This window comes from Emydura macquarii, unplaced genomic scaffold, assembly GCF_026122565.2.
Source record: "Emydura macquarii macquarii isolate MOO-44397 ecotype Brisbane River unplaced genomic scaffold, CSIRO-AGI_Emac_v2 contig_1249, whole genome shotgun sequence".
NCBI classification, from domain to species: Eukaryota; Metazoa; Chordata; order Testudines; family Chelidae; genus Emydura; species Emydura macquarii.
Window position 1 is genome coordinate 64960 of NW_027131386.1, and position 12185 is coordinate 77144.

Genomic DNA, 12185 nt, shown 5'->3' on the forward strand with positions numbered 1-12185 from the left:
GGGCTGCCCTGAGTTCTCTGAGTGGAAGCAACTCCACTGAGGTAAAGGTGCTTCTGGCAGGCTAGTTCGTTCCCACGGGGGAAGAGGAACAAGCGATATAATGGTCATCTTATCCGCCCTAGAGGATGCAGGGAGGCCTGGCAGAGACCTCAGCCGGTTAGCTAGTCCATGCCTTGCACTCAAGGCAGGACTAAGTGATAACTAGACCATCCCTCACAGGTGTTTGTCTAACCTGTTCTTAACCACCGCCAATCGTGGAGATCCCCCAGTCTCCCTAAGCAATTTATTCCAGCGCTTCACTACCCTGACAGTCAGGAATTTTTCCCTGATATCAAACCCAAACCTCCCTTGCTGCAGCTTAGACCCATTGCTACTTTTCCTGTCCTCAGAAGGGAAGGAGAAGATTTTTCACCCTCTTTCTTGTAGCAACCTTTTATGTGCTTGAACCCTCTTACCATGTCACCCCTCAGTCTTCTTTTCTCCAGACTAAATAACCCCTAATTGTTCAATCTCCCCGCATAGCTCATGTTTTCTAGACCTTTAATCGTATGTGTTGCTCTCCTCTGGACTTTCCCCAATCCGTCCACGTCTTCCCTCAAATGTGGGGTCCAGAACTGGACACACGGCCCAAGCTGAGGCTTTTCAGCGGGGTGTGGAGAGAAAGAATTGCTTCTCATGTCTTGCTCACAGCACTCCTGCTAATACACTCCACAGTGATGTTTTGGGGTTTGGTTTTTCCCAACCATGTCCTGTTTGTTTCTGTACAGTGCCAGCTGCACAGGCAAGAATGTATCCAGGGCGAAGGGGCACTTGGGGCAACACAGAGTCAGTAATGGGGAAGAGGTGGCTACACAGTACATGGACACTGGGGTAGCAAAGCTTAATGTGGCCAGTGTTTCATGTATCCTTCCTCATGATCGCTAGATGGCAGCTGAACACAGGGAGCGGCAAATACATTGAAATAATAATGAAACCTGTGATTTTAGTTACAAACGTTCCTAAGCGATTAAGAGTCAATAATCCTGGAGTTAAAAATGTAAACTACGGTGTGATAAGATGGAGGGCTATCCCTTTATTACAGCCAGTGTTCAGATTAGACAGTTATCCTTCAAAGCATTGAGCAATGCGATTACATCCCTGTCTGCAATATTTTCGCCAAACAAACAAAACCAAAAAAGCCTTTTTCCAAAATACACTTATGTGAGCCCCAAATATTCAACATTTGGTCTTTATGAAACATCAAAGTTTTGGTGACACAAAATTATTCACACTGGTGATAAATTGAAAGGAGACCTTATTACATACTATGGGAGCCAGTCATGCCAGGAGAGGACTGGGAAAAACAATCTTCTAGATAGTTTTGCATTCAGAAATATATGGATATTTGTATTCTTCCCAAAAGGCTGGATCTTCCCTGGGAGTTGGCAAGAAATGTTGATTTTATAATATCGGGTCTCTAACCTCCCTGCTTCCATGGCCTGTGCCTTTCCCAGCAGCCTGCCCTGCCTCATTTCAGAAATGACTGAGGAGGGGGCACTGAGCTAAGGGTAACATTGTTTAAAAAAAAATTAATTAAACTTCGAAAGTGACAGAGGAGTCTAAATCCCTTTTGGTGAGACTCAGGTTGCTAAGCTCCAGTGACAATGTCACTTTCGAAAATGGGACTTAGGCTCCTAAATCACTTGATGTTTTAAAAATGTTACCTGGAGTGACGAGTGAGATTATTGAAGGGGGACTGGGTACACGTGTGCTTGCCATGGAGGCAGGAGTATTTTTGGTTGAAGAAAATGCAAGATTTTCGATCTGTGATTTTGCAAAACCTTCTATGGGATTTAATGGGAATTCAGTGTCTAAATCACTTAGGTATCTCTGAAAATCTCAGCTGTAATATCCAACATTTGTGTATTATTTCTTGACAGACACTGTGACGTGCATCCAATAAAGAGATTTGTTTCAGGACTAGAAGCTTCTTCCCTCTCCAGGCTTTTCCCTTTCAGACTAGAAGTTTGACTCTGGTTTATTGTTACAAAACTGTCGAGTAAATCCCAGCTTTCCCTTGCCTGTTACGTTCCCTACAGCAGACGTGCCTCAGGAGACTGCACTTTATCAGAGAAGGATATATAACGAACCAGAAAAGATATTTCCCCGTTTCACTGAGGATCAGTTGCTCAAGAATCTTGGGTGCCCATTGAGATTTTTCAAAAGCATCTGGGCACATTACCTGTCACATCGGGCCCTGCAGACGAGTCAGGCACAGGAACGTCTCCCTTACCCAGGTCCCAGTATTTCTCTGCGGCCTCTGCTGCCTGGTGCGAGGCTGCAGAGGACATGGCTAGAGGCAGAAACACAGGGGCCTGTGGCCCTTTTGCTGCAAATACATAGGCACCTACAAGGTCGCAGGCAGCTGAGCAGGGTTTTGTGAATCCCAGGAGGGCTGGATTCTGGGGTTCAGGTGCCTAAAGTGAAAGCTTTGTGACTCCATCCCTAGGCGCACATCCTCATCCTCATGTTACAGCTGGGAAAACTAAGGCAGAACGAGGTGCAGTTACCTGCCTGGAGTCACTCAGCGGGTGAGTGGCAGAGAATAGCCTAGAAACCAAACCTCCAGAGTCCTAGTCCAGTACAATGTCTCCTACAGCACGTCCCCATGTAATTGACAATGGCACCTAAGGGTGTTAGGTGCACAACTCCCATTCACTGGCTGTGGGATTTAGGTGCCTAATATCACCTCTAATAGGGATAACTCAGCCTGTACATTTACAACCAAACCAGTATCCTGGGAATTCCCCCCACTCCCAGGGGATGTTTTCCACCAGCTCCTTCTCATGTTTTACTATTGTCTAAAAGACCCGCATAACTGTGTGTGTGTGTTATGAAAAGCCTAGCACAATAAAAGAACTAAACTAAGATTTCTTTCTGTCGTCTTTGTTGTCAGACCTCCCATTATCTGCTCAATTCATGTCTTGTGTGAGGAATTCATGTGTCACGACTTGTCTGCACAGAAATGTTGCACCCCTTTAACTGTACCGGCCTATGTCTGCCTGTGACAGGGCCATGTGCCTTTGGGCTGGAGAGCATGGGACACGCCAACCTTGATTAGAGAAGGAGATGGAGCTGAGGGAATCAGGCACTTTCCAGTCAAGGGCAGATTTAGCCAGGATGAGAGGAAAGGCGGGAGGCTGAAGTGAAACTTGGGAGAGTGAGAGAGGCTCCTGGAGGAAAAACCCTGAGAGGGGAAATTCCTCCTTTATAGAGGGAATGAAGGAAGGACACTGAGGTGAGGGGCTCCCGTGAGTCTTCCAGGTGGATGCAATTCTACTGAGTTAAAGGTGCTTTTGGCAGTGTAGTTGATTCCCACGTGGGAAAGGGAACAAGTGAAATATTGGCAATCTGTGTCCGCACTAGACATTGCGGGGAGGACTGGCAGAGATCTTAGTAGGTCAGTCAGTCCATGTCCTGTACTCAAGGTAGGACTAACTATTGACTAGACAATCCCTTAGGGGCATTTGTCTAACCTATTCTTAGTAACCACCTATCATGGAGATTGCACAGTCTCTGCTTCACTGCCCTGACACTCAGGAAATTTTACCTAATGTCCAACTTAAACCTCCCTTCCTGAAACCTAAACCCATTGCTGATTGTCCTGTCCTCAGAGCTGAAGGAGAACAGCTTTTCACTCTCCTCCTTGTAACAAACTTTTATGTGCTTGAAACCTCTTCCCATGTCCTCTGCCCTGCCAGTCTTCTCTGTGGCAGACTAAATAACCCCTAATTGTTCAACTTCCCCACATAGCTCCTTCTTCTTAGTCCTTTAATCTTATGTGTTGCTCTCCTCTGGACTTTCCCCAATTTATCCACTTCTTTCATCAAATGTGCACCCACAACTGTACACACGACCCCAGCTGAGGCCTTTCAGCATGGTGCAAAGTTAAATAATTGCTTCCCGTGTCTTGCTTACAGTGCTCCTCCTAATACATCCTACAAAGATGTTTTGGGGTTTGTTTTTTCTCAACCGTGTCCTGTTTGTTTTTGCACAGTGCCAGCTGCACAGGCAACAATGTTCCTGTGGTGAAGCGGCACTCGAGGTGGCAGAGCCTCAGGAATGGGGAGAGATGACTATACTGTATATTGAGCATTGGGGGAAGCAAAGCTTAATGTGGCCAAAGTTTCATGTATCCTTCCTCATGATCTCTGGATGGCAGCTGATCACAGAGAGCAGCAAATAGACAGTAATAATGATTAAACCTCGGATTTCAGTTAAAAATACTCCTTAAGTAATTCAGAGTCAAACTGCAGTATGATAAGATTGAGATCTTTCTCTTTGGTACAGCCAGGTTTTGGATTAGACAGTTATCCTTCAAACCATTGAGCAATGCGATTACATCCCTGTCTGCAGTATTTTTGCCAGAGATCAATTGAAAAACAAAACCGAAAAAGTCTTTTTCCAAAATGCAATTATGTGAGCCACAAATATTCAACATTTGGTCTTCATGAACAATAAAGCTTTGGTGACACAAAATTATTCACACTGATGCTAAATAGGAAGGAGGCTTTATTACATGCTGAGGGAGCCAGTCATGCTAGGAGAGGACTGGGGACAACAATCTCCTAGATAGTTTTGCATTCTGAAATAAGTCGATGTTTGTATTCTTCCCTAAAGGCTGGAAGAAATCTTCCATGGCCTGGGCCTTTCCAAGAATCCTACCGTAGTTAGGTGCTAAATTCTCTTAGCAATGTCATGGCAGCTGGGTGTTTTTAGTGTACATTACCCACTTTGAGAATCCCACCCGAAATGTGTAAAGCATCTTGGTGCATCTGATCTAAGCAGCAGCCTGCACTGCCTCATTTCGGAAATGGTTGAGCAGGGCACTGAGCTAAAGGTAACATTGTCAAAAAATGTAATTGAACTTCAATAGTGACAGAGCAGTTTTGGAGTCAAGTTGCAGACTATATTGCAATGCAGACAACTGCAAAGATGATATTGACTGTATCCGAATCGGAACATGAATCGGTTAGTGGGAATGTGTGATGTCGTCCTTCACAGGATGGAGTCAGTATTGGTCTGTTGGTTATGAAACTCTCAAACAGACCAGTCAGAGCCTGTAGTTCTGGTACAAGAGGATATAATTTCTATAACTGCTGTGGAACTGAAGATCCCTGTGACACAAACTTTCCTTAGAGGTGGCAAAAAATGTATACTTTATAATCTCAGGGCTCTAACCTCCATGCTTCCACAGGGAGTTAGATGCCAAATTCTCATAGCTATGTCATGGCAGTTGGGTGTTTCTGGTGTACATTGCCCCACTGGGAGAATCCCAGCTGAAATGTGTAAAGCACCTGGCTGCATCTGCATTGGATCTCAGAAGCAACTGGTGCTGCCTCCTTTCAGAAATGACTGAGCCGGGCACTGAGCTAAGGGTAACATGGTCAAAAAAGTAAACATCAAAAGTGAGAGAGAAGCCTAAGTCCCATCGCCTCTCAGTGAGATCCAGGCTGCTAAGCTCTAGTGACAAAGTCACTTTTGGAAAAAATAGAAGTTAGTCACTCCAGGTAATATTTGTAAAGGAGCCTAAGTGATTTAGGAGCCTGAGTGAGATTATTGAAGGGGGACTGGATACATGTACACTTGCCTTGGAGGGTAAGAGGAGGTTTGGCTGGACAAAATGTAAGATCAGCGAAGTGTTGAGATTTTCAAAACCTTCTATGGGATTTGGATGGGAATTCAGTGTCTAAATCACTTAAGTATCTCTGAAAATCTCAGCTGTAAAATCTAGGATTGGTGAGATATTTCTTGACAGACACTATGACGTACGTTCAATAAAGAGAGATTTGTTTCTAGACTAGAAGCTTCTTCCCTCTCCAGGCCTTTCTCTTTCAGACTAGAAGTTTGACTCTGGTTTAATTTTACAAAACAATCAAGTAAATCCCAGCTTTCCATTGCCTGTTACATTCCCCACAGCAGACGTGTTTCAGGAGACTGCACCTTACCACAGAAGGATATAAAACGAACCAGAAAAGACGTTTCCCCTTTTCACTGAGGCTAGGAGGGATGGTCACGTTATCAGACAGGGCAGCTTTTCTGGGTTCTCGTTCTATTTACTCGAGACATGGACGTACATTGTAGCCTATAGAACTAGCCTGCTTGCTTTCATTATTATTATTAGAGATATTTTTCATATATATTTTGATAAGATTGTGTGATTAAATAATAAAATTATATATTTTATTCAGCTGTAATGCAAAGTACCTTCCAGACTACATCCTGGATGACAGCTACCGTTAGTGTATATATATATATTCAACCTTTGGCTTAGATAAGTATCAATGTGTAATAGGATAAGACATATATGGTCATAACTTTTACCCTAGATGAGTCGTGACATTAAAAGGGGAAAGGGCTGTCCCCAGTTACGCCCAAGAAACTTTACAAGAACACCACAGAACCCACAATAAGCTAGAAATAACAAAGGTAAGACAGAAGACCACTTGGAAAGGGATGTGGATACATCAATAATACGTACAAACCTAGTAGCCAATAGATTATATGTACCCCAAAAGTTTGGAGGTGGAAAGGCCAAGTATGGGCCCGGAAGGAGGATCCATATTCTTGGGGGTATAAGAAAGATCAAATCCAGCTCATCGGGGTAGTCGACTGTCAGTTATCCCTGCTTGAAGTTTTATTTAGTGTTAAGATTCATTCTTTATTTTATATTCTTAAAGTTGTCATGTTGTAATGTTAGTCTTAGCTTATAGCTCTTAGCTTTGAAGCAGTGCTTATTCCACTCTACTCCATGTCCAGGAAGGGTGTGAGTATACTAGTTTAAAGCATATCATAGACATATATATCAAATCATAGAATCATAGAATATTAGAGTTGGAAGGGACCTCAGGAGGTCATCTAGTCCAACCCCCTGCTCAAAGCAGGACTAACCTCTGCTATATCATCCCAACCAGGGCTTTGTCAAGCCGCAGCTTAAAAACCTCTAAGGATGGAGATTCCACCACCTCCCTAGGTAACCCATTCCAGTGCTTCACCACCCTCCTAGTAAAAAACTTTTTCCTAATGTCCAACCTAGACCTCCCTCCCTGCAACTTGAGACCGTTGCTCCTTGTTCTGTCATCTGCCACCACCAATAAGTCTTTACATTTAAGATTGTATTAATCCATTACCCATTTGATTATTCACTTTATTTTCATTTGTTTCATTTCATTTGTTTGTTATTTTATGTTATTTTATGTTATCTTAATAAATTTATAAAATTATACAAATATTGGTTATCACTGGAATTTTCCTTTGTTGTACCCGGGGTCCTTATAGAACTCACCTGAAGCCTGATTAAGGATACGAACCTCATAATCCTTTAATTAGAGCAATTGGCAAACCTATTACCCTATTCAATAAATTAATAACCATAAAATCAGGCTACAGATTGGCGACCCAGATGGGACACTTGAAAAGTATATAAACAGGTAAATTCAAGGTGGTACCAGGTAATTAGAGACTAAACAATAAAAAGGATTTTAGTCAAACTAGGAAGCGAAATAGTTAAGGTGTTTTTTTTAAACATTTGAGAAGGCTACTTGAAACAGAAACTTGTGGTTTCCTTTGACTGTTTTTGGCAGCTTTCCCAGAAGTTTTCTGTGGTTCTTTATTTCTGTTTTGTTTATTATAGGTATGGCATGTGTTTAGGGGTAGCAATAATTAATTAAAGTGATATGTACATTTAAAGGGGAGTTTGGAGTGTAGGAATATTATTAATCAAAGGTACCATAAATGAATATAGAATCACAGTATCACCGGGGCCCGGTGACCCACACATAGTGGTGGCTGGAAAGTTGAGTTTGCGTTGTTTAAAAAAAAAAAAAAAAGCCGCTGGAAAAGCCGCTAGGAAAGGCCACTGGAAAAAGCCGCCATATTTCTTTTAAGTCCCTAACAACTTATCCTGTGCTGCGCTCATGATCTGCCTACTATGAGTTTCCCAGCCGTAGTAATCCAGACTGAGTAAACTACCCTATCGATTAGCTAAGAGTTAGTTATCGAAGGAAGAGAAGGGAACTCGCCCCCACCCTTCTCGTTTTGGGACTTGTTTAAAGTAACAGAAATATATTGTTAAGACTAGTCAGGGGTAATGTTGTTATTTCCTTTTATTACCTCTCCTTTGTAAATCTAAGGGATGCCTTCAGATTGAGAGTGGGAAATATAAAGGTTAATTATAGTGTTTGTAACATAGCAAATAGAGTTTATAGAGTTAAGTTTTGGAGTTTAAGATTTAAGGAAGTTCATTAGTGAAATGAGTGAAGCAGCAGCTATAGAATTTGTGAGCGTAGCCCAAGGTTCTGCTTTGGAGAATTATTTGGAAATGCTTATTATTTGGAAGTGCTTATTATTTTGGAAATTATTTGGAAAGCTTTGTAAATATATTAAGAAACACCAAGGGGTTTTAGGACAACTAAAATACAGTAACATGATCTCTGAACAGGTTTTTGATCAGGAGGTAGAACAAAAGTTACTTAGAAAAGCTCAGGAATCTTTAGAAGAGAAAGAAAAAACTAACCGGGAGTTAATAATTCAATTAAATAAAGTTTCAAAGAACCAATTGGAGTTGGGAAAATTGTTAGAGCAAGGTCGGTATCAAGTGCAGGAAGTAGAGGGGAAAATCAGTAAGTTGGAAGGCTCACTAAATGATTATAAATCAGAGCGTGGTCAGTTGTTAGAACGAAATAGTAAGTTGGAAAAGTTTTGTGAGATGTTAGTGAAAAAGAAGATGAATCAGCCCACAAATACTAAAACTTCGGCTGAGAGCTCTTTGAATAGAGTAAGCAGAGGGATACAAACGGTGGAACCAACAGAGGAAAAACAACTGGCAGAAGCGAGAAAGTTAATTCAATCTGACACAGTACTTTTAAAAGCAAAGTTGGAGGTTGCGTCTCAGCAAGAGGAGTTGAAAAAGGAAGTTAGTGGTAAAGCAGTTGTAAGCGTTCTGTCAGAAGAAAAGGAAAGTCCTAAAGTGGCATAACAAGAGGAGGAGTCAGACATCATCTCAAAGGAGGTAACTGGTGATGTACAGGATGAGACAAGGGAAGCAAAAGAGGAGGAGACATCTGCTCCATTAGCATCTGCTATTGTTGGAGAAAAGAATGTGTCTTTAGAGTTTGTAATTGTGCAGGGATTGGAAGATGCAGTTTCCCAAGTAACACAAGCAGCTAGTGCTTGTGATATAGTAATTTCTAAATTGCAACGGAGAGTAAGGCAACAGCACAGGGATGTTATCCCTGTACCCCAACCTAATGTTACATTGGCACCATATGATTTAAAAGTTCTAGCACCTTCAGGTGGACATTTGGTATCATTTGAACAATCATTACGAGCACTGCCTAAATCCTTTGAATTTCATGGACCAAGACCACCCTCTTGGTATATGCTAGTATCTCCTGGTGTACCTGTAAAGCACTCAAATATACCTCTTCAGGAACAAGGAAATGTCCTCCGCCAGTGTGGGGAAACATTAAATAGGGAACATAGAACTTTAATGAAAAGCTACCCTGATCCACCAGCTACCCCAGAAGAATTTTCAACAAAAAGCTCTAATAGTTCTAATGAAGGACGTACTAATCAGGATAGAAGAACTTCATCTCCCAAATTGGAAAATCAAACCCTGGAAATTATCAGATCAAATTCAAATTCAGATTGTCCTGTGGCATTAGTTACAGATATTAAAACCCTTGATTTGGTGGCTAAGCAAATAGGAATGATGGAGGATAGTTCTATTGCAGCACATGCACAACATGTACAGGAAAAGGCAAAAGTGTTTGACTTACCAAGGGAAGACTGGGTTAAAATCCTACAGCATTGTGGCATACATTACCCCTTGAATATAGAGTAGGTGAGAAATCTTTTAAGGAAACAGTAGCCTTATTGGAACATAATCAGCAACCAGGACAAGCTGGAGTAGCTATCCTATCGAATTTAAAGCAAAGACCCAATCAATCTCCACATCAATTTAATCTTCGGTTAAGTGCAGCTTGGCACAGTTATATGAGAAAGGACATAGATGGGCCACAATATGTTAGTTTATTAATTAACAATTCTCTCCCACAGCTGCAGGAAAAGGTTAATATGCATGTCAATGATGACACTTCCTTGAAGGATGCATTGGCCTTATTGGCTAAAGCACATTCTCAGGGAGGCCTTAAGTTAGGTCGGCGTGGGCCCCTGTTGCAACGCTTCAGGAGCCACACACCAATCCCACAGTAAAAATTGAGGGACCTTTGAGGACATCACCTCAAGGAATATGCCAAGGTGTTTTTAAATTCCCTGAAAACAAACACTGGCAAAATAATTCTAACCAACGGAATAATCCTGGATCTTCGAGTGGGCGTGTCCCTCAACAGGGTTATACGTTCAGACCCCATGTAGGGTTCCGGGATCGTGTTTCTATCTTTTCAGACACAGCTAAGAACCAATCACGATCGCAGAGATTCAGATCACCGTCCTGTCAAAGTGAAGACTTGGGGCCCGGGAGCCGGACACCCGGGCCCCAAGTCGGTCCCCGGCCCCCCGGGAATCGGCCCACCAGGCCCCAAGTCAGTCCCCAGCCCCAAGTCCGTGCCCGGCCCCCAAGGGCCAATCCAAGGGCAATGGGGCAATGATCTCTCAAACTCCCAACCCAAAGCTAAATGACTGAATTTGGAAAAAAGACAGCAGCTGCCAGGTCACTGCTATCCTAGCTTCTTATCTAGCTCCATCACCTGGTATCTGGGCACCTCTCTGTCTTGCATGGGTCTATCCTCCCAGCACCCCGGTGCGGGGCTGTTCTCCCTGCTTTACAGATGGGGGCCTGGAGCACAGAGAGACTGATGGGTAGAGATATTTCTGCACCTAAAGACACAGTCCCTTCTGCTGGGATTTGAAATCAATGATTACCTACTGACCCTACTGAGGCATGCATCCGCATATTTAGGAACCTACCAACCTTTGATAATTCACCCAAAAGTCACACAAGGAGCTTTGAGAGGTCCAGGGAGCTGATGAGGGTGAAGCAGAGCTGATATTTGCTGCTGTGCTGAGTATGAAGGGCAGAGACATTGGCTATGAGTAGATCTGGCCGAATTGGGGGAGGGGTTGCCCTTTTGACAACTAATATTGATTTTGGGGGGTTTCAGTTATTAACTATTTTAATTTTTACTCCTTCCACGGCTGCGAGACCGGTGAGACCATCCCTGCAGGCGCAAGGCGCGGGAGGAGGCTGCACTAACGCCCAGTGTTACTGACCATTTTTGTTGCTGGTTTTGGTGTTTCAGCAGACAGCAACATTTACCGATGTCTAATGATTGAAATCAAATCTTGCCGAGCCGAGCTGTAAGTTTCAAAGCAGTCTCCAGGCGTTAGCTGTCCAAATGCCACTGAAATCAGAGTCTCCTATCCTTGAAGTCAGTGGAAATTTTAGCTTAGGCTTCAGTGAGTGAAGGCTCAGACTGCACAGAGTTATTCCAAGAGTGTAAAATTAACTCTGTGCATCATTCTTTATGGGATCGTGTCCTTATTCAGTGACTAATCAGGATGAGGAATGGCAGAGAAGACAGCTACAAAACTGAGACTTAATATTATTTTATTCAAAGATAAAGAAGAAAACGTAGAGCTGAAAAAAAAATTGACTGGCATTTTTGCGGGAGAAATGTTTTCCTGATTGAGATCAAAATGATCCATGCGAACATAGCAATTTAGAAAAAAATTATTACAAAGCAAGTTATTTTCTGTGGATTTATGAAACAGCATAAAACAAAATTTAAAAAATGTTTCTCTAAAATACAATGTAATATAAAATAAAAATAACCTGAAAGTAAAATTAATATAGATAAATACATTTTTAAAAAGTCAGATTTGGAATGAAAACCAAGCTTTGAAATCACGGAATTGCCCATGAAATGGAAATTTGAGTTCCACACCGCTCTCATTGTATGAAAATAGCCCAGTTTGTAGAAATTTCAAATTATATAGAGAATATTTTTCAACAGGGGCTACATTTCTAGCCAAAATGGTGCTTTCTAGCTGGAGTGCTTGTTTTTGTTCAATTTTAGTTAAGGTTGTCTCTCTATGTGAAGTGTCCCATTGCAGGACATGGAAATATTGTCCTAGGGAAGCTCAGGTATTTGTCAGATAAAAATTTTCAAATGGCTTTAAAAGAG